General features: G+C 46.6%; 1 pseudogene; it reads right to left on the bottom strand.

The window, feature by feature from the left end:
- Nucleotides 1-1,552: 1,552 nt before the first annotated feature.
- Nucleotides 1,553-24,512, bottom strand: part of LOC124008470 — a 78,849-nt pseudogene continuing 55,889 nt past the window's right edge.

Genomic DNA, 24,512 nt, shown 5'->3' with positions numbered 1-24,512 from the left:
TCCTCCTGCCGGTCGTCTCAGACCGCTCCCCATTCCTTCTCGACCATGGTCTCACATCGCCCTAGACTTCATTACCGGTCTGCCTTTGTCTGCGGGGAAGACTGTGATTCTTACGGTTGTCGATAGGTTCTCTAAGGCGGCACATTTCATTCCCCTCGCTAAACTTCCTTCCGCTAAGGAGACGGCACAAATCATTATCGAGAATGTGTTCAGAATTCATGGCCTTCCGTTAGACGCCGTTTCAGACAGAGGCCCGCAATTCACGTCACAATTTTGGAGGGAGTTCTGTCGTTTGATTGGTGCGTCCGTCAGTCTCTCTTCCGGGTTTCATCCCCAGTCTAACGGTCAAGCAGAGAGGGCCAATCAGACGATTGGTCGCATACTACGCAGCCTTTCTTTCAGAAACCCTGCGTCTTGGGCAGAACAGCTCCCCTGGGCAGAATACGCTCACAACTCGCTTCCTTCGTCTGCTACCGGGTTATCTCCATTTCAGAGTAGTCTGGGTTACCAGCCTCCTCTATTCTCTTCCCAGCTTGCCGAGTCCAGCGTTCCCTCCGCTCAAGCGTTTGTCCAACGTTGTGAGCGCACCTGGAGGAGGGTGAGGTCTGCACTTTGCCGCTACAGGGCACAGACTGTGAGAGCCGCCAATAAACGCAGGATTAAGAGTCCTAGGTATTGTTGCGGCCAGAGAGTGTGGCTTTCCACTCGCAACCTTCCTCTTACGACAGCTTCTCGTAAGTTGACTCCGCGGTTCATTGGTCCGTTCCGTGTCTCCCAGGTCGTCAATCCTGTCGCTGTGCGACTGCTTCTTCCGCGACATCTTCGTCGCGTCCATCCTGTCTTCCATGTCTCCTGTGTTAAGCCCTTTCTTCGCACCCCGTTCGTCTTCCCTCCCCCTCCCGTCCTTGTCGAGAGCGCACCTATTTACAAGGTACATAAGATCATGGACATGCGTTCTCGGGGACGGGGTCACCAATACTTAGTGGATTGGGAGGGTTACGGTCCTGAGGAGAGGAGTTGGGTTCCGTCTCGGGACGTGCTGGACCGTTCACTCATTGATGATTTCCTCCGTTGCTGCCAGGATTCCTCCTCGAGTGCGCCAGGAGGCGCTCGGTGAGTGGGGGTACTGTCATGTTTTGTCATTTATTATCATGTCTTGTCCCTGTGCTTCCCATTCTATTCGTTTCCCTCTGCTGGTCTTATTAGGTTCTTTCCCTCTTTCTAGCCCTCTCTCTCCCCCTCCCTCTCTCACTCTCTCGCTCTCTCTTCTCTCTATCGTTCCGTTCCTGCTCCCAGCTGTTCCTATTCCCCTAATCATCATTTAGTCTTCCCACACCTGTTCCCGATCCTTTTCCCTGATTAGAGTCCCTATTTCTCTCCTTGTTTCCCGTACCTGCCCTGTCGGATCCTCATTTATAATTCACCGTGCTGTGTCTATGTTTTGCCCTGTCGTGTCGTGTTTCCCTCAGATGCTGCGTGGTGAGCAGGTGTCTGAGTCTGCTAGGTTCAAGTGCCTTCCCGAGGCAACCTGCAGTTCTCGATCAAGTCTCCAGTCTGTTCTAGTCTTTACGTGTAGTATTATGCTTTTTGTTTTGTAAAGTTTATTCTGGATTAAATACTCTGTTTTCGCCAAGTCGCTTTTGGGTCCTCATTCACCAGCATGACATGTAGTTTGAGACCTCTGCTCTACAAGCACTGAGCAAATACAGTAAGCATCGTGAGTAACGTTAGATGAAGGGATTTAGGCATCTGTGCAGCTGTACAAAGCTGCTTCACATAGTACACCACAAGCAGAGGCTTCAGTACAGAATAAAACTGGTCTAATATTGTGATTAATGACTACATTTCCCACAATACATTGTGCGCTGAAAACTTGCCCTTGAAAATAAGTCAACCCACTGCACCATACTCAAATCTCACTGACCCCCATACGGAGTAGTTGTTGCTGATGTAAAACTATGTCGTGTTTTATTTGATGAATTTATATATATAGTTTTTTTTATTATTATTCTCTTAAAATATCCATTTTAAAACACGAGGCGGTGAAACTGTAAAGCCATATTTACAAAAGCACTGCACACTGGTATTGTCTTTTGTCAGTTGGGTTTTGTTTGGTTATGAGGTTGTTTTTCTTGTTGTTGTTTACACGTGGAGAAAAGGTGGGATCCTACATCTTTGTTGTGTGTGTGTGTGTGTGTGTGTGTGTGTGTGTGTGTGTGTGTGTGTGTGTGTGTGTGTGTGTGTGTGTGTGTGTGTGTGTGTGTGTGTGTGTGTGTGTGTGTGTGTGTGTGTGTGTGTGTGATCCCACGCAGTTTCACACAAATGTGGCATCTCAGGGACGCATCATAGCACCGCCTCCCCAACACCCCCGCGCTCTGTGGTAAGAATCTACCGGAACCGCGTCTGTTTGAGTTCTAGATTTAGCATTGTTCAGGGCAACCAGCTGAACCTTCCGATAATTGGAGTTGGTTGCCATGGGTATATATTTCCATCTTTTTAGTCACAGTGTGCATTCCAAACGGTACCCTATCCTCTATATGGTGCACTACTTTAGACCAGAGCTCTACGGGCCCAGGTCAACAGTAGTGCTCTACGTAGTGAATAGGGTGCCATTTTGGACCCCGTAACTCTTCTCAGATGTACTCCTGTCTAGGTTATGTATGAGCCACGTGAAATAAAGAATTGAGAAAATAACTTAATAAAAAACATGTCACCCACCTTCTTGACACAAGCTGACTTGTGCTTCTCAACCAACCCCATTTAGTTTACCTCAGCAAGGTCATAGCCATGGCTTGTAGTGTTGTACTGCTCACTGCTAAGTACTGTAACATGTGTTGTAGTGTTGTACTGCTCACTGCTAAGTACTGTAATATGTGTTGTAGTGTTGTACTGCTCACTGCTAAGTACTGTAATATGTGTTGTAGTGTTGTACTGCTCACTGCTAAGTACTGTAATATGTGTTGTAGTGCTGTACTGCTCACTGCTAAGTACTGTAATATGTGTTGTAGTGTTGTACTGCTCACTGCTAAGTACTGTAATATGTGTTGTAGTGCTGTACTGCTCACTGCTAAGTACTGTAATATGTGTTGTAGTGTTGTACTGCTCACTGCTAAGTACTGTAATATGTGTTGTAGTGCTGTACTGCTCACTGCTAAGTACTGTAATATGTGTTGTAGTGTTGTACTGCTCACTGCTAAGTACTGTAATATGTGTTGTAGTGCTGTACTGCTCACTGCTAAGTACTGTAATATGTGTTGTAGTGTTGTACTGCTCACTGCTAAGTACTGTAATATGTGTTGTAGTGTTGTACTGCTCACTGCTAAGTACTGTAATATGTGTTGTAGTGTTGTACTGCTCACTGCTAAGTACTGTAATACTGGAGCGTAACATTGATGATTGAATGGTTGATTGACTGGCTAACTGAGTCATTGGGAGGGGGGGGGGTGTATTCTATGGCCTCATTCTTCTCCCCCTTCAGTGTCCATAGATCTGACCGAAGCTAAAACATCATCATAATTGCCTATCCACCTACCAAGTCGTTTCAGATCTTTGAATACAGGAAAGAAAGATAGAAAGCATTTGAGACACAATTCTGTAGAGTGATATTGAGACAGAATTTTTTTGGGGGGCACTAAAATCCCTCCATACACTCCCGTCCTTCCAGACCAAACTAGACCCCATTTCCTAAAAATCCTAATCCCTTGACCTATGACCCCTCTCAGTCGGACCACTCCCCATTGTCCTCCCCGCCGGAGTCAGACTCTGATTCGCTGTACTCGACGGCGATACGACGTGAGAGAATGGTGGCCACGTCATTTCCTACGGGCTCTCTCTTCGCTTCCTGCTCTCTCTGCTCCTGTACCTTCCTCAGTTGGATGCCTGGAGGATGGAGGGAGGGATGAGAGAGGGAGGGAGAGAGGGAGGGAGAGAGGGGTTAGATAGATAACTACCAGAGGAGGCTGGTGGGAGGAGCTATAGGTATCTATCTAACCCCTCTCTCCGTCTTTCCATCATACACTAAACACACACACACACACACACACACACACACACACACACACACACACACACACACACACACACACACACACACACACACACACACACACACACACACACACACACACACACACACACACACACACACACACACACACACACACACACACAACACCCCCTCTCTCCATCTCTCACCTCTGCGTATGGCTGTCAGCAGTTCGCTGCGAGCGTTGCTCATCGGAATCACACCTAAGCATATACACACACATGTACCACACATCACACATACCGAAAACAAACTTAAACATGAAAAGAAACACAAATGGAAACAAACACATTTACTCACTCACACACATTCCCTCCCTCCCTCCCTCCCTCCCTCCCTCCCTCCCTCCCTCCCTCCCTCCCTCCCTCCCTCCCTCCCTCCCTCCCTCCCTCCCTCCCTCCCTCCCTCCCTCCCTCCCTCCCTCCCTCCCTCCCTCCCTCCCTCCATTCCTTCCTTCCTTCCCCTTCATTCCTCCTTCTCTCTCCCTTCTTCTCTCTCCCTTCCTCCCTCTCTCCTTTCCTCCCTCCCTCCTTCCCTCTCTCCCTTCCTCTCTCTCCCTTCCTCCTCTGTCCGTTCCTACTTCTCTCCCTTCCTCCATCCCTCCTTTCCTCCCTCCATCTCACCTCTACGTATGGCAGCCAACAGGTCGCTGCGGGCATCGCTTATCGGAATCATGGGCATCTGGCCCTTCCTGGTAGGCAGAGCTTCTCCTTGAGGCCCACCAATAGCGTGAGCCGGAGACAGGATGTGGGATGGGGGCAGGCCTGGTGGGGGAGGAGGGGGGCAGCGGGAGGGGCGTGAGAGGGGAGGGGGACATAGTGGGCAGGGGGGCGGGAGGAGGAGGGGAGGGACTGTAAGAACGGGACATGATGGCCACAGCCCCGGGGGGGGAGGGAGGAGGGAGGGAGGGGGAGGGAGGGGGAGGAGGAGGAGGTAGAGTCGAAGGCAGTCTGGGCGGAGGGGATGATTGGGGGAGGAGGGGGAGGGGCTGGGGGGATGAAGTACTCCGGGATGGTGGATGGCTGGCCGCTGAGGGAGGAGAGAGAAAGAACAGACAAGTGAATCAGACAACACCTCTCTCTCTCATCATGACAGTGAATCAGACAACACCTCTCTCTCATCATGACAGTGAATCAGACAACACCTCTCTCTCATCATGACAGTGAATCAGACAACACCTCTCTCTCATCATAACAGTGAATCAGACAACACCTCTCTCTCATCATGACAGTGGGAGGACAACACCTCTCTCTCATCAGTGAATCAGACAACACCTCTCTCTCATCATGACAGTGGGAGGACAACACCTCTCTCTCATCATTGAATCAAACAACACCTCTCTCTCATCATGACAGTGGGAGGACAACACCTCTCTCTCATCAGTGAATCAGACAACACCTCTCTCTCATCAGTGAATCAGACAACACCTCTCTCTCATCATGACAGTGAATCAGACAACATCTCTCTCACCATGACAGTGAATCAGACAACATCTCTCTCTCATCATGACAGTGAATCAGACAACACCTCTCTCTCATCATGACAGTGAATCAGACAACACCTCTCTCTCATCATAACAGTGAATCAGACAACATCTCTCTCTCATCATGACAGTGAATCAGACAACACCTCTCTCTCATCATGACAGTGAATCAGACAACACATCTTTCTCATCAGTGAATCAGACAACACCTCTCTCTCATCATAACAGTGAATCAGACAACACCTCTCTCTCATCATAACAGTGGGAGGACAAAACTCTCTCTCATCATGACAGTGAATCAGACAACACCTCTCTCTCATCATGACAGTGGGGGGACAACACCTCTCTCTCATTATGACAGTGAATCAGACAACACCTCTCTCTCATCATGACAGTGAATCAGACAACACCTCTCTCTCATCATGACAGTGAATCAGACAACACCTCTCTCTCATCACGACAGTGAATCAGACAACACCTCTCTCTCATCAGTGAATCAGACAACACCTCTCTCTCGAATCATGACAGTGGGAGGACAACACCTCTCTCTCATCATGACAGTGGGAGGACAACACTTCTCTCTCATCAGTGAATCAGACAACACCTCTCTCTCATCATGACAGTGGGAGGACAACACCTCTCTCTCATCAGTGAATCAGACAACATCTCTCTGCCATCAGTGAGTCAAACAACACCTCTCTCTCATCAGTGAATCAGACAACACCTCTCTCTCATCATGACAGTGAATCAGACAACACCTCTTTCTCATCATGACAGTGAATCAGACAACACCTCTCTCTCATCAGTGAATCAGACAACACCTCTCTCTCATCAGTGAATCAGACAACACCTCTCTCTCATCACGACAGTGAATCAGACAACACCTCTCTCTCATCATGACAGTGAATCAGACAACACCTCTCTCTCATCAGTGAATCAGAAAACATCTCTCTCTCATCAGTGAATCAGACAACACCTCTCTCTCATCATGACAGTGGGAGGACAACACCTCTCTCTCATCAGTGAATCAGACAACACCTCTCTCTCATCATGACAGTGGGAGGACAACACCTCTATCTCATCATGACAGTGGGAGGACAACACCTCTCTCTCATCAGTGAATCAGACAACACCTCTCTCTCATCATGACAGTGGGAGGACAACACCTCTCTCTCATCAGTGAATCAGACAACACCTCTCTCTCATCATGACAATGGGAGGACAACACCTCTCTCTCATCATGACAGTGGGAGGACAACACCTCTCTCTCATTATGACAGTGGGAGGACAACACCTCTCTCTCATCATGACAATGGGAGGACAACACCTCTCTCTCATCATAACAGTGGGAGGACAACACCTCTCTTTCATCATGACAGTGGGAGGACAACACCTCTCTCTCATCATGACAGTGGGAGGACAACACCTCTCTCTCATCATGACAGTGGGAGGACAACATCTCTCTCTCATCATGACAGTGGGAGGACAACACCTCTCTCTCATCAGTGAATCAGACAACACCTCTCTCTCATCATGACAGTGAATCAGAAAACACCTCTCTCTCATCATGACAGTTAATCAGAAAACACCTCTCTCTCATCAGTGAATCAGACAACACCTCTCTCTCATCAGTGAATCAGACAACACCTCTCTCTCATCAGTGAATCAGACAACACCTCTCTCTCATCAGTGAATCAGACAACACCTCTCACTCATTATGACAGTGAATCAGACAACACCTCTCTCTCATCATGACGGTGAATCAGACAACACCTCTCTCTCATCATAACAGGGAATCAGACAACACCTCTCTCTCATCATGACAGTGGGAGGACAACACCTCTCTCTCATCATGACAGTGGGAGGACAACACCTCTCTCTCATCATGACAGTGAATCAGACAACACCTCTCTCTCATCATAACAGTGAATCAGACAGCACCTCTCTCTCATCAGTGAATCAGACAACATCTCTCTCTCATCATAACAGTGAATCAGACAACACCTCTCTCTCATCATGACAGTGGGAGGACAACAACTCTCTCTCATCATGACAGGGGGAGGACAACACCTCTCTCTCATCATGACAGTGAATCAGACAACACCTCTCTCTCATCATGACAGTGGGGGGACAACACCTCTCTCTCATTATGACAGTGAATCAGACAACACCTCTCTCTCATCATGACAGTGAATCAGACAACACCTCTCTCTCATCATGACAGTGAATCAGACAACACCTCTCTCTCATCACGACAGTGAATCAGACAACACCTCTCTCTCATCAGTGAATCAGACAACACCTCTCTCTCGAATCATGACAGTGGGAGGACAACACCTCTCGCTCATCATGACAGTGGGAGGACAACACTTCTCTCTCATCAGTGAATCAGACAACACCTCTCTCTCATCATGACAGTGGGATGACAACACCTCTCTCTCATCAGTGAATCAGACAACATCTCTCTGCCATCAGTGAGTCAGACAACACCTCTCTCTCATCAGTGAATCAGACAACACCTCTCTCTCATCATGACAGTGAATCAGACAACACCTCTTTCTCATCATGACAGTGAATCAGACAACACCTCTCTCTCATCAGTGAATCAGACAACACCTCTCTCTCATCAGTGAATCAGACAACACCTCTCTCTCATCACGACAGTGAATCAGACAACACCTCTCTCTCATCATGACAGTGAATCAGACAACACCTCTCTCTCATCAGTGAATCAGAAAACATCTCTCTCTCATCAGTGAATCAGACAACACCTCTCTCTCATCATGACAGTGGGAGGACAACACCTCTCTCTCATTATGACAGTGAATCAGACAACACCTCTCTCTCATCATGACAGTGAATCAGACAACACCTCTCTCTCATCATGACAGTGGGGGGACAACACCTCTCTCTCATTATGACAGTGAATCAGACAACACCTCTCTCTCATCATGACAGTGAATCAGACAACACCTCTCTCTCATCATGACAGTGAATCAGACAACACCTCTCTCTCATCACGACAGTGAATCAGACAACACCTCTCGCTCATCAGTGAATCAGACAACACCTCTCTCTCGAATCATGACAGTGGGAGGACAACACCTCTCGCTCATCATGACAGTGGGAGGACAACACTTCTCTCTCATCAGTGAATCAGACAACACCTCTCTCTCATCATGACAGTGGGATGACAACACCTCTCTCTCATCAGTGAATCAGACAACATCTCTCTGCCATCAGTGAGTCAGACAACACCTCTCTCTCATCAGTGAATCAGACAACACCACCTCTCTCATCATGACAGTGAATCAGACAACACCTCAGACAACACCTCTCTCTCATCAGTGAATCATCAGTGAATCAGAAAACATCTCTCTCATCATCAGTGAATCAGACAACACCTCTCTCTCATCATGACAGTGGGGGAGGACAACACCTCTCTCTCATCAGTGAATCAGACAACACCTCTCTCTCATCATGACAGTGGGAGGACAACACCTCTCTCTCATCATGACAGTGGGAGGACAACACCTCTATCTCATCAGTGAATCAGACAACACCTCTCTCTCATCATGACAGTGGGAGGACAACACCTCTCTCTCATCAGTGAATCAGACAACACCTCTCTCTCATCATGACAATGGGAGGACAACACCTCTCTCTCATCATGACAGTGGGAGGACAACACCTCTCTCATTATGACAGTGGGAGGACAACACCTCTCTCTCATCATGACAATGGGAGGACAACACCTCTCTCTCATCATAACAGTGGGAGGACAACACCTCTCTTTCATCATGACAGTGGGAGGACAACACCTCTCTCTCATCATGACAGTGGGAGGACAACACCTCTCTCTCATCATGACAGTGGGAGGACAACACCTCTCTCTCATCATGACAGTGGGAGGACAACACCTCTCTCTCATCAGTGAATCAGACAACACCTCTCTCTCATCATGACAGTGAATCAGAAAACACCTCTCTCTCATCATGACAGTTAATCAGAAAACACCTCTCTCTCATCAGTGAATCAGACAACACCTCTCTCTCATCAGTGAATCAGACAACACCTCTCTCTCAACATGACTGTGGGAGGACAACACCTCTCCCTCTCTCATCATGACAGTGGGAGGACAACACCTCTCTCTCATCATGACAGTGGGAGGACAACACCTCTCTCTCATCATGACAGTGGGATGACAACACCTCTCTCTCATCAGTGAATCAGACAACATCTCTCTGCCATCAGTGAGTCAGACAACACCTCTCTCTCATCAGTGAATCAGACAACACCTCTCTCTCATCATGACAGTGAATCAGACAACACCTCTTTCTCATAATGACAGTGAATCAGACAACACCTCTCTCTCATCAGTGAATCAGACAACACCTCTCTCTCATTAGTGAATCAGACAACACCTCTCTCTCATCACGACAGTGAATCAGACAACACCTCTCTCTCATCATGACAGTGAATCAGACAACACCTCTCTCTCATCAGTGAATCAGAAAACATCTCTCTCTCATCAGTGAATCAGACAACACCTCTCTCTCATCATGACAGTGGGAGGACAACACCTCTCTCTCATCAGTGAATCAGACAACACCTCTCTCTCATCATGACAGTGGGAGGACAACACCTCTCTCTCATCATGACAGTGGGAGGACAACACCTCTCTCTCATCAGTGAATCAGACAACACCTCTCTCTCATCATGACAGTGGGAGGACAACACCTCTCTCTCATCAGTGAATCAGACAACACCTCTCTCTCATCATGACAATGGGAGGACAACACCTCTCTCTCATCATGACAGTGGGAGGACAACACCTCTCTCTCATTATGACAGTGGGAGGACAACACCTCTCTCTCATCATGACAATGGGAGGACAACACCTCTCTCTCATCATAACAGTGGGAGGACAACACCTCTCTTTCATCATGACAGTGGGAGGACAACACCTCTCTCTCATCATGACAGTGGGAGGACAACACCTCTCTCTCATCATGACAGTGGGAGGACAACACCTCTCTCTCATCATGACAGTGGGAGGACAACACCTCTCTCTCATCAGTGAATCAGACAACACCTCTCTCTCATCATGACAGTGAATCAGAAAACACCTCTCTCTCATCATGACAGTTAATCAGAAAACACCTCTCTCTCATCAGTGAATCAGACAACACCTCTCTCTCATCAGTGAATCAGACAACACCTCTCTCTCAACATGACTGTGGGAGGACAACACCTCTCCCTCTCTCATCATGACAGTGGGAGGACAACACCTCTCTCTCATCATGACAGTGGGAGGACAACACCTCTCTCTCATCATGACAGTGGGAGGACAACACCTCTCTCTCATCATAACAGTGGGAGGACAACACCTCTCTCTCTCATCATGACAGTGGGAGGACAACACCTCTCTCTCATCATGACAGTGGGAGGACAACACCTCTCTCACATTATGACAGTGGGAGGACAACACCTCTCTCTCATCATGACAGTGGGAGGACAACACCTCTCTCTCATCAGTGAATCAGACAACACCTCTCTCTCATCAGTGAATCAGACAACACCTCTCTCTCATCACGACAGTGAATCAGACAACACCTCTCTCTCATCATGACAGTGAATCAGACAACACCTCTCGCTCATCAGTGAATCAGAAAACATCTCTCTCTCATCAGTGAATCAGACAACACCTCTCTCTCATTATGACAGTGGGAGGACAACACCTCTCTCTCATCAGTGAATCAGACAACACCTCTCTCTAATCATGACAGTGGGAGGACAACACCTCTCTCTCATCATGACAGTGGGAGGACAACACCTCTCTCTCATCAGTGAATCACACAACACCTCTCTCTCATCATGACAGTGGGAGGACAACACCTCTCTCTCATCAGTGAATCAGACAACACCTCTCTCTCATCATGACAATGGGAGGACAACAACTCTCTCTCATCATGACAGTGGGAGGACAACACCTCTCTCTCATTATGACAGTGGGAGGACAACACCTCTCTCTCATCATGACAGTGGGAGGACAACACCTCTCTCTCATCATAACAGTGGGAGGACAACACCTCTCTTTCATCATGACAGTGGGAGGACAACACCTCTCTCTCATCATGACAGTGGGAGGACAACACCTCTCTCTCATCATGACAGTGGGAGGACAACACCTCTCTCTCATCATGACAGTGGGAGGACAACACCTCTCTCTCATCAGTGAATCAGACAACACCTCTCTCTCATCATGACAGTGAATCAGAAAACACCTCTCTCTCATCATGACAGTTAATCAGAAAACACCTCTCATCATAACAGTGGGAGGACAACACCTCTCTCTCATCAGTGAATGAGACAACACCTCTCTCTCATCAGTGAATCAGACAACATCTCTCTCTCATCATGACAGTGAATCAGACAACACCCCTCTCTCATCAGTGAATCAGACAACACCTCTCTCATCATAACAGTGAATCAGACAACACCTCTCTCTCATCATAACAGGGAATCAGACAACACCTCTCTCTCTCATCATGACAGTGGGAGGACAACACCTCTCTCTCATCATGACAGTGAATCAGACAACACCTCTCTCCTATCATGACAGTGAATCAGACAACACCTCTCTCTCATCAGTGAATCAGACAACATCTATCTCGAATCATGACAGTGAATCAGAAAACACCTCTCTCTCATCAGTGAATCAGAAAACACCTCTCTCTCATCAGTGAATCAGAAAACACCTCTCTCTCATCATGACAGTGAATCAGAAAATACCTCTCTCTCATCATGACAGTGAATCAGAAAACACCTCTCTCTCATCAGTGAATCAGACAACACCTCTCTCTCATCAGTGAATCAGACAACACCTCTCTCTCGAATCATGACAGTGAATCAGACAACACCTCTCTCTCATCAGTGAATCAGAAAACATCTCTCTCTCATCAGTGAATCAGACAACACCTCTCTCTCATTATGACAGTGGGAGGACAACACCTCTCTCTCATCAGTGAATCAGACAACACCTCTCTCTCATCATGACAGTGGGAGGACAACACCTCTCTCTCATCATGACAGTGGGAGGACAACACCTCTCTCTCATCAGTGAATCAGACAACACCTCTCTCTCATCATGACAGTGGGAGGACAACACCTCTCTCTCATCAGTGAATCAGACAACACCTCTCTCTCATCATGACAGTGGGAGGACAACACCTCTCTCTCATCAGTGAATCAGACAACACCTCTCTCTCATCATGACAGTGGGAGGACAACACCTCTCTCTCATCATGACAATGGGAGGACAACACCTCTCTCTCATCATAACAGTGGGAGGACAACACCTCTCTTTCATCATGACAGTGGGAGGACAACACCTCTCTCTCATCATGACAGTGGGAGGACAACACCTCTCTCTCATCATGACAGTGGGAGGACAACACCTCTCTCTCATCATGACAGTGGGAGGACAACACCTCTCTCTCATCAGTGAATCAGACAACACCTCTCTCTCATCATGACAGTGAATCAGAAAACACCTCTCTCTCATCATGACAGTTAATCAGAAAACACCTCTCATCATAACAGTGGGAGGACAACACCTCTCTCTCATCAGTGAATGAGACAACACCCCTCTCTCATCAGTGAATCAGACAACACCTCTCTCATCATAACAGTGAATCAGACAACACCTCTCTCTCATCATAACAGGGAATCAGACAACACCTCTCTCTCTCATCATGACAGTGGGAGGACAACACCTCTCTCTCATCATGACAGTGAATCAGACAACACCTCTCTCCTATCATGACAGTGAATCAGACAACACCTCTCTCTCATCAGTGAATCAGACAACATCTATCTCGAATCATGACAGTGAATCAGAAAACACCTCTCTCTCATCAGTGAATCAGAAAACACCTCTCTCTCATCAGTGAATCAGAAAACACCTCTCTCTCATCATGACAGTGAATCAGAAAATACCTCTCTCTCATCATGACAGTGAATCAGAAAACACCTCTCTCTCATCAGTGAATCAGACAACACCTCTCTCTCATCAGTGAATCAGACAACACCTCTCTCTCGAATCATGACAGTGGGAGGACAACACCTCTCTCTCATCATGACAGTGGGAGGACAACACTTCTCTCTCATCAGTGAATCAGACAACACCTCTCTCTCATCATGACAGTGGGAGGACAACACCTCTCTCTCATCAGTGAATCAGACAACATCTCTCTGCCATCAGTGAGTCAGACAACACCTCTCTCTCATCAGTGAATCAGACAACACCTCTCTCTCATCATGACAGTGAATCAGACAACACCTCTTTCTCATCATGACAGTGAATCAGACAACACCTCTCTCTCATCAGTGAATCAGACAACACCTCTCTCTCATCAGTGAATCAGACAACACCTCTCTCTCATCACGACAGTGAATCAGACAACACCTCTCTCTCATCATGACAGTGAATCAGACAACACCTCTCTCTCATCAGTGAATCAGAAAACATCTCTCTCTCATCAGTGAATCAGACAACACCTCTCTCTCATCATGACAGTGGGAGGACAACACCTCTCTCTCATCAGTGAATCAGACAACACCTCTCTCTCATCATGACAGTGGGAGGACAACACCTCTCTCTCATCATGACAGTGGGAGGACAACACCTCTCTCTCATCATGACAGTGGGAGGACAACACCTCTCTCTCATCAGTGAATCAGACAACACCTCTCTCTCATCATGACAGTGAATCAGAAAACACCTCTCTCTCATCATGACAGTTAATCAGAAAACACCTCTCTCTCATCAGTGAATCAGACAACACCTCTCTCTCATCAGTGAATCAGACAACACCTCTCTCTCAACATGACTGTGGGAGGACAACACCTCTCCCTCTCTCATCATGACAGTGGGAGGACAACACCTCTCTCTCATCATGACAGTGGGAGGACAACACCTCTCTCTCATCATGACAGTGGGAGGACAACACCTCTCTCTCATCATAACAGTGGGAGGACAACACCTCTCTCTCTCATCATGACAGTGGGAGGACAACACCTCTCTCTCATCATGACAGTGGGAGGACAACACCTCTCTCACATTATGACAGTGGGAGGACAACACCTCTCTCTCATCATGACAGTGGGAGGACAACACCTCTCTCTCATCATAACAGTGAATCAGACAACACCTCTCTCTCATCATAACAGTGGGAGGACAACACCTCTCTCTCTCATCATGACAGTGGGAGGACAACACCTCTCTCTCATCATGACAGTGGGAGGACAACACCTCTCTCTCATCATGACAGTGGGAGGACAACACCTCTCTCTCATCATGACAGTGGGAGGACAACACCTCTCTCTCATCATAACAGTGGGAGGACAACACCTCTCTCTCATCATAACAGTGGGAGGACAACACCTCTCTCTCATCATGACAGTGGGAGGACAACACCTCTCTCTCATCATGACAGTGAATCAGACAACACCTCTCATCATAACAGTGGGAGGACAACACCTCTCTCTCATCAGTGAATGAGACAACACCTCTCTCTCATCAGTGAATCAGACAACATCTCTCTCTCATCATGACAGTGAATCAGACAACACCCCTCTCTCATCAGTGAATCAGACAACACCTCTCTCTCATCATAACAGTGAATCAGACAACACCTCTCTCTCATCATAACAGGGAATCAGACAACACCTCTCTCTCTCATCATGACAGTGGGAGGACAACACCTCTCTCTCATCATGACAGTGAATCAGACAACACCTCTCTCCTATCATGACAGTGAATCAGACAACACCTCTCTCTCATCAGTGAATCAGACAACATCTATCTCGAATCATGACAGTGAATCAGAAAACACCTCTCTCTCATCAGTGAATCAGAAAACACCTCTCTCTCATCAGTGAATCAGAAAACACCTCTCTCTCATCAGTGAATCAGAAAACACCTCTCTCTCATCAGTGAATCAGACAACATCTATCTCGAATCATGACAGTGAATCAGAAAACACCTCTCTCTCATCAGTGAATCAGAAAACACCTCTCTCTCATCAGTGAATCAGACAACACCTCTCTCTCATCATGACAGTGAATCAGAAAACACCTCTCTCTCATCAGTGAATCAGACAACATCTATCTCGAATCATGACAGTGAATCAGAAAACACCTCTCTCTCATCAGTGAATCAGACAACACCTCTCTCTCATCAGTGAATCAGACAACACCTCTCTCTCATCATGACAGTGGGAGGACAACACCTCTCTCTCATCAGTGAATCAGACAACACCTCTCTCTCATCAGTGAATCAGACAACACCTCTCTCTCATCAGTGAATCAGACAACACCTCTCTCTCATCAGTGAATCAGACAACACCTCTCACTCATCATGACAGTGAATCAGACAACACCTCTCTCTCATCATGACGGTGAATCAGACAACACCTCTCTCTCATCATAACAGGGAATCAGACAACACCTCTCTCTCATCATGACAGTGGGAGGACAACACCTCTCTCTCATCATGACAGTGGGAGGACAACACCTCTCTCTCATCATAACAGTGCATCAGACAACACCTCTCTCTCATCATAACAGTGCATCAGACAAGCACCTCTCTCTCATCAGTGAATCAGACAACATCTCTCTCTCATCATAACAGTGAATCAGACAACACCTCTCTCTCATCATGACAGTGAATCAGACAACACCTCTCTCTCATCATGACAGTGGGAGGACAACACCTCTCTCTCATCATGACAGTGGTAGGACAACACCTCTCTCTCATCATGACAGTGGGAGGACAACACCTCTCTCTCTCATCATGACAGTGGGAGGACAACATCTCTCTCTCATCATGACAGTGAATCAGACAACACCTCTCTCTCATCATGACAGTGGGAGGACAACACCTCTCTCTCTCATCATGACAGTGGGAGGACAACACCTCTCTCTCATCATGACAGTGGGAGGACAACACCTCTCTCTCATCATGACAGTGGGAGGACAACACCTCTCTCTCATCATGACAGTGGGAGGACAACACCTCTCTCTCATCATAACAGTGGGAGGACAACACCTCTCTCTCTCATCATGACAGTGGGAGGACAACACCTCTCTCTCATCATGACAGTGGGAGGACAACACCTCTCTCTCAGCATGACAGTGGGAGGACAACACCTCTCTCTCATCATGACAGTGGGAGGACAACACCTCTCTCTCATCATAACAGTGGGAGGACAACACCTCTCTCTCATCATAACAGTGGGAGGACAACACCTCTCTCTCTCATCATGACAGTGGGAGGACAACACCTCTCTCTCATCATGACAGTGGGAGGACAACACCTCTATCTCATCATGACAGTGGGAGGACAACACCTCTCTCTCATCATGACAGTGGGAGGACAACACCTCTCTCTCATCATGACAGTGGGAGGACAACACCTCTCTCTCATCATGACAGTGGGAGGACAACACCTCTCTCTCATCATGACAGTGGGAGGACAACACCTCTCTCTCATCATGACAGTGGGAGGACAACACCTCTCTCTCATCATGACAGTGGGAGGACAACACATCATCACGTGACTTTTTCTTCGATATGATGGTTATTATTTCAAGATATGGCGTTTCCTCTGCCATTTCCTGTGTAATTAATATCAGAGACACAAAACGACTCCACTGTGTCGAATGAACAAATGATCTGATCCCGTTTCCATCACACCTGTCGTTATTATTTTCTTAACGAAATTACTTTTCTCGCATAAAATCTGTAGATGGAAATGTGGTTAGCATCATATATACCTTTTGATAACAAAACATTTGTGTTGGCGTGATTTATCTGAGAGGTTTAACTATCCACAGTATGTATACAGATTTGCAGGCCTGCAATTGAGTGTTAAAGTCAGATTGACAACATAAACCTAACAGTCTACTAATTTACGTAACTGATATATAGATATGGAGTAGGTCTTAATGTATTGACTCAATACCTAGTAATACCTAATGACACAATACCTAGTAATACCGAATGACTCAATACCTAATGACTCAATACCTAGTAATACCTAATGACACAATACCTAGTAATACCTAATGACTCAATACCTAGTAATACCTAATGACACAATACCTAGTAATACCTAATGACACAATACCTAATGACTCAATACCTAGTAATACCTAATGACACAATACCTAGTAATACCTAATGACACAATACCTAGTAATACCTAATGACTCAATACCTAGTAATACCTAATGACACAATACCTAGTAATACCTAATGACACAATACCTAGTAATACCTAATGACTCAATACCTAGTAATACCTAATGACTCAATACCTAGTAATACCTAATGACTACAATAATACCTAATGACTCAATACCTAGTAATACCCAATGACACAATACCTAGTAATACCTAATGACACAATACCTAGTAATACCTAATGACACAATACCTAGTAATACCTAATGACACAATACCTAGTAATACCAATACCTAATGAATGACTCAATACCTAGTAATACCTAATGACACAATACCTAGTAATACCTAATGACACAATACCTAGTAATACCGAATGACTCAATACCTAATGACTCAATACCTAGTAATACCTAATGACACAATACCTAGTAATACCTAATGACACAATACCTAGTAATACCTAATGACACAATACCTAGTAATACCTAATGACTCAATACCTAGTAATACCTAATGACACAATACCTAGTAATACCTAATGACACAATACCTAGTAATACCGAATGACTCAATACCTAATGACTCAATACCTAGTAATACCTAATGACACAATACCTAGTAATACCTAATGACACAATACCTAGTAATACCTAATGACACAATACCTAGTAATACCTAATGACTCAATACCTAGTAATACCTAATGACACAATACCTAGTAATACCTAATGACTCAATACCTAGTAATACCTAATGACACAATACCTAGTAATACCTAATGACACAATACCTAGTAATACCTAATGACTCAATACCTAGTAATACCTAATGACTCAATACCTAGTAATACCTAATGACACAATACATAGTAATACCTAATGACTCAATACCTAGTAATACCCAATGACACAATACCTAGTAATACCTAATGACTCAATACCTAGTAATACCTAATGACACAATACCTAGTAATACCTAATGACACAATACCTAGTAATACCTAATGACTCAATACCTAGTAATACCTAATGACTCAATACCTAGTAATACCTAATGACTCAATACCTAGTAATACCTAATGACTCAATACCTAGTAATACCTAATGACTCAATACCTAGTAATACCTAATGACTCAATACCTAGTAATACCTAATGACACAATACCTAGTAATACCTAATGACTCAATACCTAGTAATACCTAATGACTCAATACCTAGTAATACCTAATGACTCAATACCTAGTAATACCTAATGACTCAATACCTAGTAATACCTAATGACTCAATACCTAGTAATACCTAATGACTCAATACCTAGTAATACCTAATGACTCAATACCTAGTAATACCTAATGACACAATACCTAGTAATACCTAATGACTCAATACCTAGTAATACCTAATGACTCAATACCTAGTAATACCTAATGACTCAATACCTAGTAATACCTAATGACACAATACCTAGTAATACCGAATGACTCAATACCTAGTAATACCTAATGACTCAATACCTAATGACTCAATACCTAGTAATACCCAATGACACAATACCTAGTAATACCTAATGACACAATACCTAGTAATACCTAATGACACAATACCTAGTAATACCTAATGACACAATACCTAGTAATACCTAATGACTCAATACCTAGTAATACCTAATGACTCAATACCTAGTAATACCTAATGACACAATACCTAGTAATACCTAATGACACAATACCTAGTAATACCTAATGACTCAATACCTAGTAATACCTAATGACACAATACCTAGTAATACCTAATGACTCAATACCTAGTAATACCTAATGACTCAATACCTAGTAATACCTAATGACACAATACCTAGTAATACCTAATGACTCAATACCTAGTAATACCTAATGACACAATACCTAGTAATACCTAATGACACAATACCTAGTAATACCTAATGACTCGATACCTAGTAATACCTAATGACTCAATACCTAGTAGCCTACAGTACGTGGTAGTTGACTTACCCATGAGCCCTGTAGTCCTTGACGGACTGCTGACGTGGACCGTTGACTGCCCCTCCCTCGGAGTGGGCGGGGGTGGGTGGGGGGCTGGGTGCGCCCCAGTGATGCGATTTGTCGTACTGCGGCGGCTGACCCAGAGGGGGGGTTGGCTCTGGGGTACCCTCCCCTGTCCAGAGACTGAGTCTGGGGGGCTTGGGTGAGGTGGGGGGCACCATCGATGGGGTGGGGGGCAGAGGTGGGCTGGGAAGGGTGGTTAGGGCTGGCAGGGTAGGAATGCTCGCCCATGTCCGATGCCATCGACCTGGGAGGGGTGGAGTATGTATATCTAACTTGTCATATCCTTAAGAAGGACACACACTCATTGATATAATCAGAAATTTTACATAGACGTGTAGTGTTTTCCACTCCCCAGCAGAGGGCAGTAGAAGGCTAACCAGTGTCTGTCCAATCAGCAGAGGGCAGTAGAAGGCTAACCAGTGTCTGTCCAATCAGCAGAGGTCAGTGGAAGGCTAGCCAGTGTCTGTCCAATCAGCAGAGGTCAGTGGAAGACTAGCCAGTGTCTGTCCAATCAGCAGAGGTCTGTGGAAGGCTAGCCAGTGTTTGTCCAATCCGTTGAGGTCAGTAGAAGGCTAGCCGGTGTCTGTCCAATCAGCAGAGGTCAGTGGAAGGCTAGCCAGTGTCTGTCCAATCAGCAGTCAGTAGAAGGCTAGCCAGTGTCTGTCCAATCAGCAGAGGTCAGTAGAAGGCTAGCCAGTGTCTGTCCAATCAGCAGAGGTCAGTGGAAGGCTAGCCAGTGTCTGTCCAATCAGCAGAGGTCAGTGGAAGGCTAGCCAGTGTCTGTCCAATCAGCAGAGGTCAATGGAAGGCTAGCCAGTGTCACACTATATACAGGGTCAGTTCAATACCATACTATATACAGGGTCAGTTCAATACCATACTATATACAGGGTCAGTTCAATACCATACTATATACAGGGTCAGTTACAATACCATACTATAAACAGGGTCAGTTCAACTGAGCCATTTGAAATAGTCAGATTGATTGACTAATTGATTGACTGATTGATTAATGAACCTACCTGTTATCAGGTGATAATGACCCCTCGGAGGACATTCCGTGGTAGGGTGAGGGGGTGAGTCGTGTGTCCGGGCGGAACTCCTTATCATAGGCCATCATATTCCACTCCTGTCTGCGATTCCTGGCCTTCCTCACCTTCTTCACCTCTCTGCCCGGATCCTCCACCTGTTTCTGCTGCTCCTGATGGAGGGATAGTGGAGAGAGATGGAGAGATGGAGAGGGATGGAGAGGGATGGAGAGATGGAGAGGGTTGGAGAGGGATGGAGAGGGATGGAGAGGGATGGAGAGATGGAGAGATGGAGAGGGATGGAGAGGGATGGAGAGATGGAGAGATGGAGAGATGGAGAGGGATGGAGAGGGATGGAGAGATGGAGAGGGATGGAGAGATGGAGAGAAGGAGATGGATGGAGGGATGGAGAGGGATGGAGAGATGGAGATGGATGGAGAGGGATGGAGAGGGATGGAGAGATGGAGAGGGATGGAGAGATGGAGAGATGGAGAGGGATGGAGAGATGGATGGAGAGATGGAGAGATGGAGAGGGATGGAGGGATGGAGAGGGATGGAGAGATGGAGAGGGATGGAGAGATGGAAAGGGATGGAGAGGGATGGAGAGATGGAGAGGGATGGAGGGATGGAGAGGGATGGAGGGATGGAGAGATGGAGGGATGGAGAGATGGAGAGATGGAGAGGGATGGAGAAATGGAAAGGGATGGAGAGAAGGAGATGGATGGAGAGATGGAAAGGGATGGAAAGGGATGGAGAGATGGAGAGGGATGGAGAGATGGAGAGGGATGGAGAGATGGAGAGGGATGGAGAGATGGAGAGGGATGGAGGGATGGAGAGATGGAGAGGGATGGAGAGATGGAGATGGATGGAGAGATGGAAAGGGATGGAGAGATGGAGAGAGATGGAGAGATGGAGAGATGGAAATGGATAGAGAGATGGAGAAAGATGGAGAGGGATGGAGAGATGGAGATGGATGGAGAGATGGAGAGGGATGGAGAGATGGAGAGGGATGGAGAGATGGAGGGATGGAGAGAGATGGAGAGAGATGGAGAGAGATGGAGAGAGATGGAGAGGGATGGAGAGAGATGGAGAGATGGAGAGAGATGGAGAGAGATGGAGAGGGATGGAGAGGGATGGAGAGATGGAGGGATGGAGAGGGATGGAGAGGGATGGAGAGATGGAGGGATGGAGAGATGGAGGGATGGAGAGGGATGGAGAGATGGAGAGAGATGGAGAGATGGAGAGGTGGAGAGGTGGAGAGGGATCGAGAGGGATGGAGAGAGATGGAGAGATGGAGAGGAATGGAGAGAGATGGAGAGGGATGGAGAGAGATGGAGAGGGATGGAGAGGGATGGAGAGGGATGGAGAGAGATGGAGAGAGATGGAGAGAGATGGAGAGATGGAGAGAGATGGAGAGGGATGGAGAGCGATGGAGAGATGGAGGGATGGAGAGGGATGGAGGAATGGAGAGATGGAAAGAAACCAAGACAAAAGAGAGTTATTATTTATAGATTCTTTCTCCTCTTTGAGACACACGGAAAGGAAGCCCCTCCACCATTATCGACAACGCATCCTACCTTCACAACACTCAGTCCCACTAATGGAAGCTTTTAGGAATCAGCGTAAAACATAATAAACACAACATAAAACAGAGGGATGAGGAACTGGCAAGCAGTCTGCTTTAAGGGGACACAGAGACAAGGATGCAGACAGAGGGTCCAGGGTCCTGGTGGAGAGAAGAGAGGGGACATGAACACCACAGGACCACAATCACCCAACACAGACAGATGGACATGTTAAGTGAGGTCAGGGGACATAGAAACAGGGAACATCGCAGACACGGACAGGGGGACAGTGGGCGGCATCGTGGTGGTGGTGGGGGTCTTACGGAGCTGGGCAGTGGGCTGCATGGTGGAGCCTGTCTGCTGTGGGGTCTACCCTGGTCACAGTGGGCTGGACAGCTGGTCTGGATGGAGAGAGAGAGACGTCTACTGGATTAGAGAGATAGACATATAGACAATGTGTCCAGAGAGAGAGATGTCTACTGGGTTAGAGAGATAGAGATATAGATAATGTGTCCAGAGAGAGAGATGTCTACTCGGTTAGAGAGAGAGAGATATAGACAATGTGTCCAGAGAGAGAGGGAAGAGTGTAGAAGAGGTGGCAGCTGGTGAGGAAGAGGATCAATAATCTGGAGTTTCTGACCCTCGAGAGTTTGAAATGAAAGAAAAAAAGGGCATGTGATTAGTGGTCGGTAGTGGGTGATAGTAGTGGTCGGTAGTAGGTGATAGTAGTGGTCGGTAGTAGGTGATAGTAGTGGTCGGTAGTAGGTGATAGTAGTGGTCGGTAGTAGGTGATAGTAGTGGTCGGTAGTAGGTGATAGTAGTGGTCGGTAGTAGGTGATAGTAGTGGTCGGTAGTGGGTGATAGTAGTGGTCGGTAGTAGGTGATAGTAGTGGTCGGTAGTAGGTGATAGTAGTGGTCGGTAGTAGGTGATAGTAGTGGTCGGTAGTAGGTGATAGTAGTGGTCGGTAGTGGTCGGTAGTAGGTGATAGTAGTGGTCGGTAGTGGTCGGTAGTAGGTGATAGTAGTGGTCGGTAGTGGGTGATAGTAGTGGTCGGTAGTAGGTGATAGTAGTGGTCGGTAGTAGGTGATAGTAGTGGTCGGTAGTGGTCGGTAGTAGGTGATAGTAGTGGTCGGTAGTGGTCGGTAGTAGGTGATAGTAGTGGTCGGTAGTGGTCGGTAGTAGGTGATAGTAGTGGTCGGTAGTAGGTGATAGTAGTGGTCGGTAGTGGGTGATAGTAGTGGTCGGTAGTAGGTGATAGTAGTGGTCGGTAGTGGGTGATAGTAGTGGTCGGTAGTAGGTGATAGTAGTGGTCGGTAGTAGGTGATAGTAGTGGTCGGTAGTAGGTGATAGTAGTGGTCGGTAGTGGGTGATAGTAGTGGTCGGTAGTAGGTGATAGTAGTGGTCGGTAGTAGGTGATAGCAGTGGTCGGTAGTAGGTGATAGTAGTGGTCGGTAGTAGGTGATAGTAGTGGTCGGTAGTAGGTGATAGTAGTGGTCGGTAGTGGGTGATAGTAGTGGTCGGTAGTAGGTGATAGTAGTGGTCGGTAGTAGGTGATAGTAGTGGTCGGTAGTAGGTGATAGTAGTGGTCGGTAGTATGTGATAGTAGTGGTCGGTAGTAGGTGATAGTAGTGGTCGGTAGTAGGTGATAGTAGTGGTCGGTAGTAGGTGATAGTAGTGGTCGGTAGTATGTGATAGTAGTGGTCGGTAGTAGGTGATAGTAGTGGTCGGTAGTAGGTGATAGTAGTGGTCGGTAGTAGGTGATAGTAGTGGTCGGTAGTAGGTGATAGTAGTGGTCGGTAGTAGGTGATAGTAGTGGTCGGTAGTATGTGATAGTAGTGGTCGGTAGTGGGTAATAGTAGTGGTCGGTAGTAGGTGATAGTAGTGGTCGGTAGTAGGTGATAGTAGTGGTCAGTAGTAGGTGATAGTAGTGGAGAGCGAGGGAGAAGGAGGAGAGGTAGTGTTTGGACTGGTTAGACAGGAGGAGAGGTAGTGTTTGGACTGGTTAGACAGGAGGAGAGGTAGTGTTTGGACTGGTTAGACAGGAGGAGAGGTAGTGTTTGGTCTGGTTAGA

This window comes from Oncorhynchus gorbuscha, linkage group LG21 (assembly GCF_021184085.1).
Source record: "Oncorhynchus gorbuscha isolate QuinsamMale2020 ecotype Even-year linkage group LG21, OgorEven_v1.0, whole genome shotgun sequence".
In the NCBI taxonomy this organism is placed as follows: domain Eukaryota; kingdom Metazoa; phylum Chordata; class Actinopteri; order Salmoniformes; family Salmonidae; genus Oncorhynchus; species Oncorhynchus gorbuscha.
This window is presented reverse-complemented; position numbering and strand designations above follow the sequence as displayed.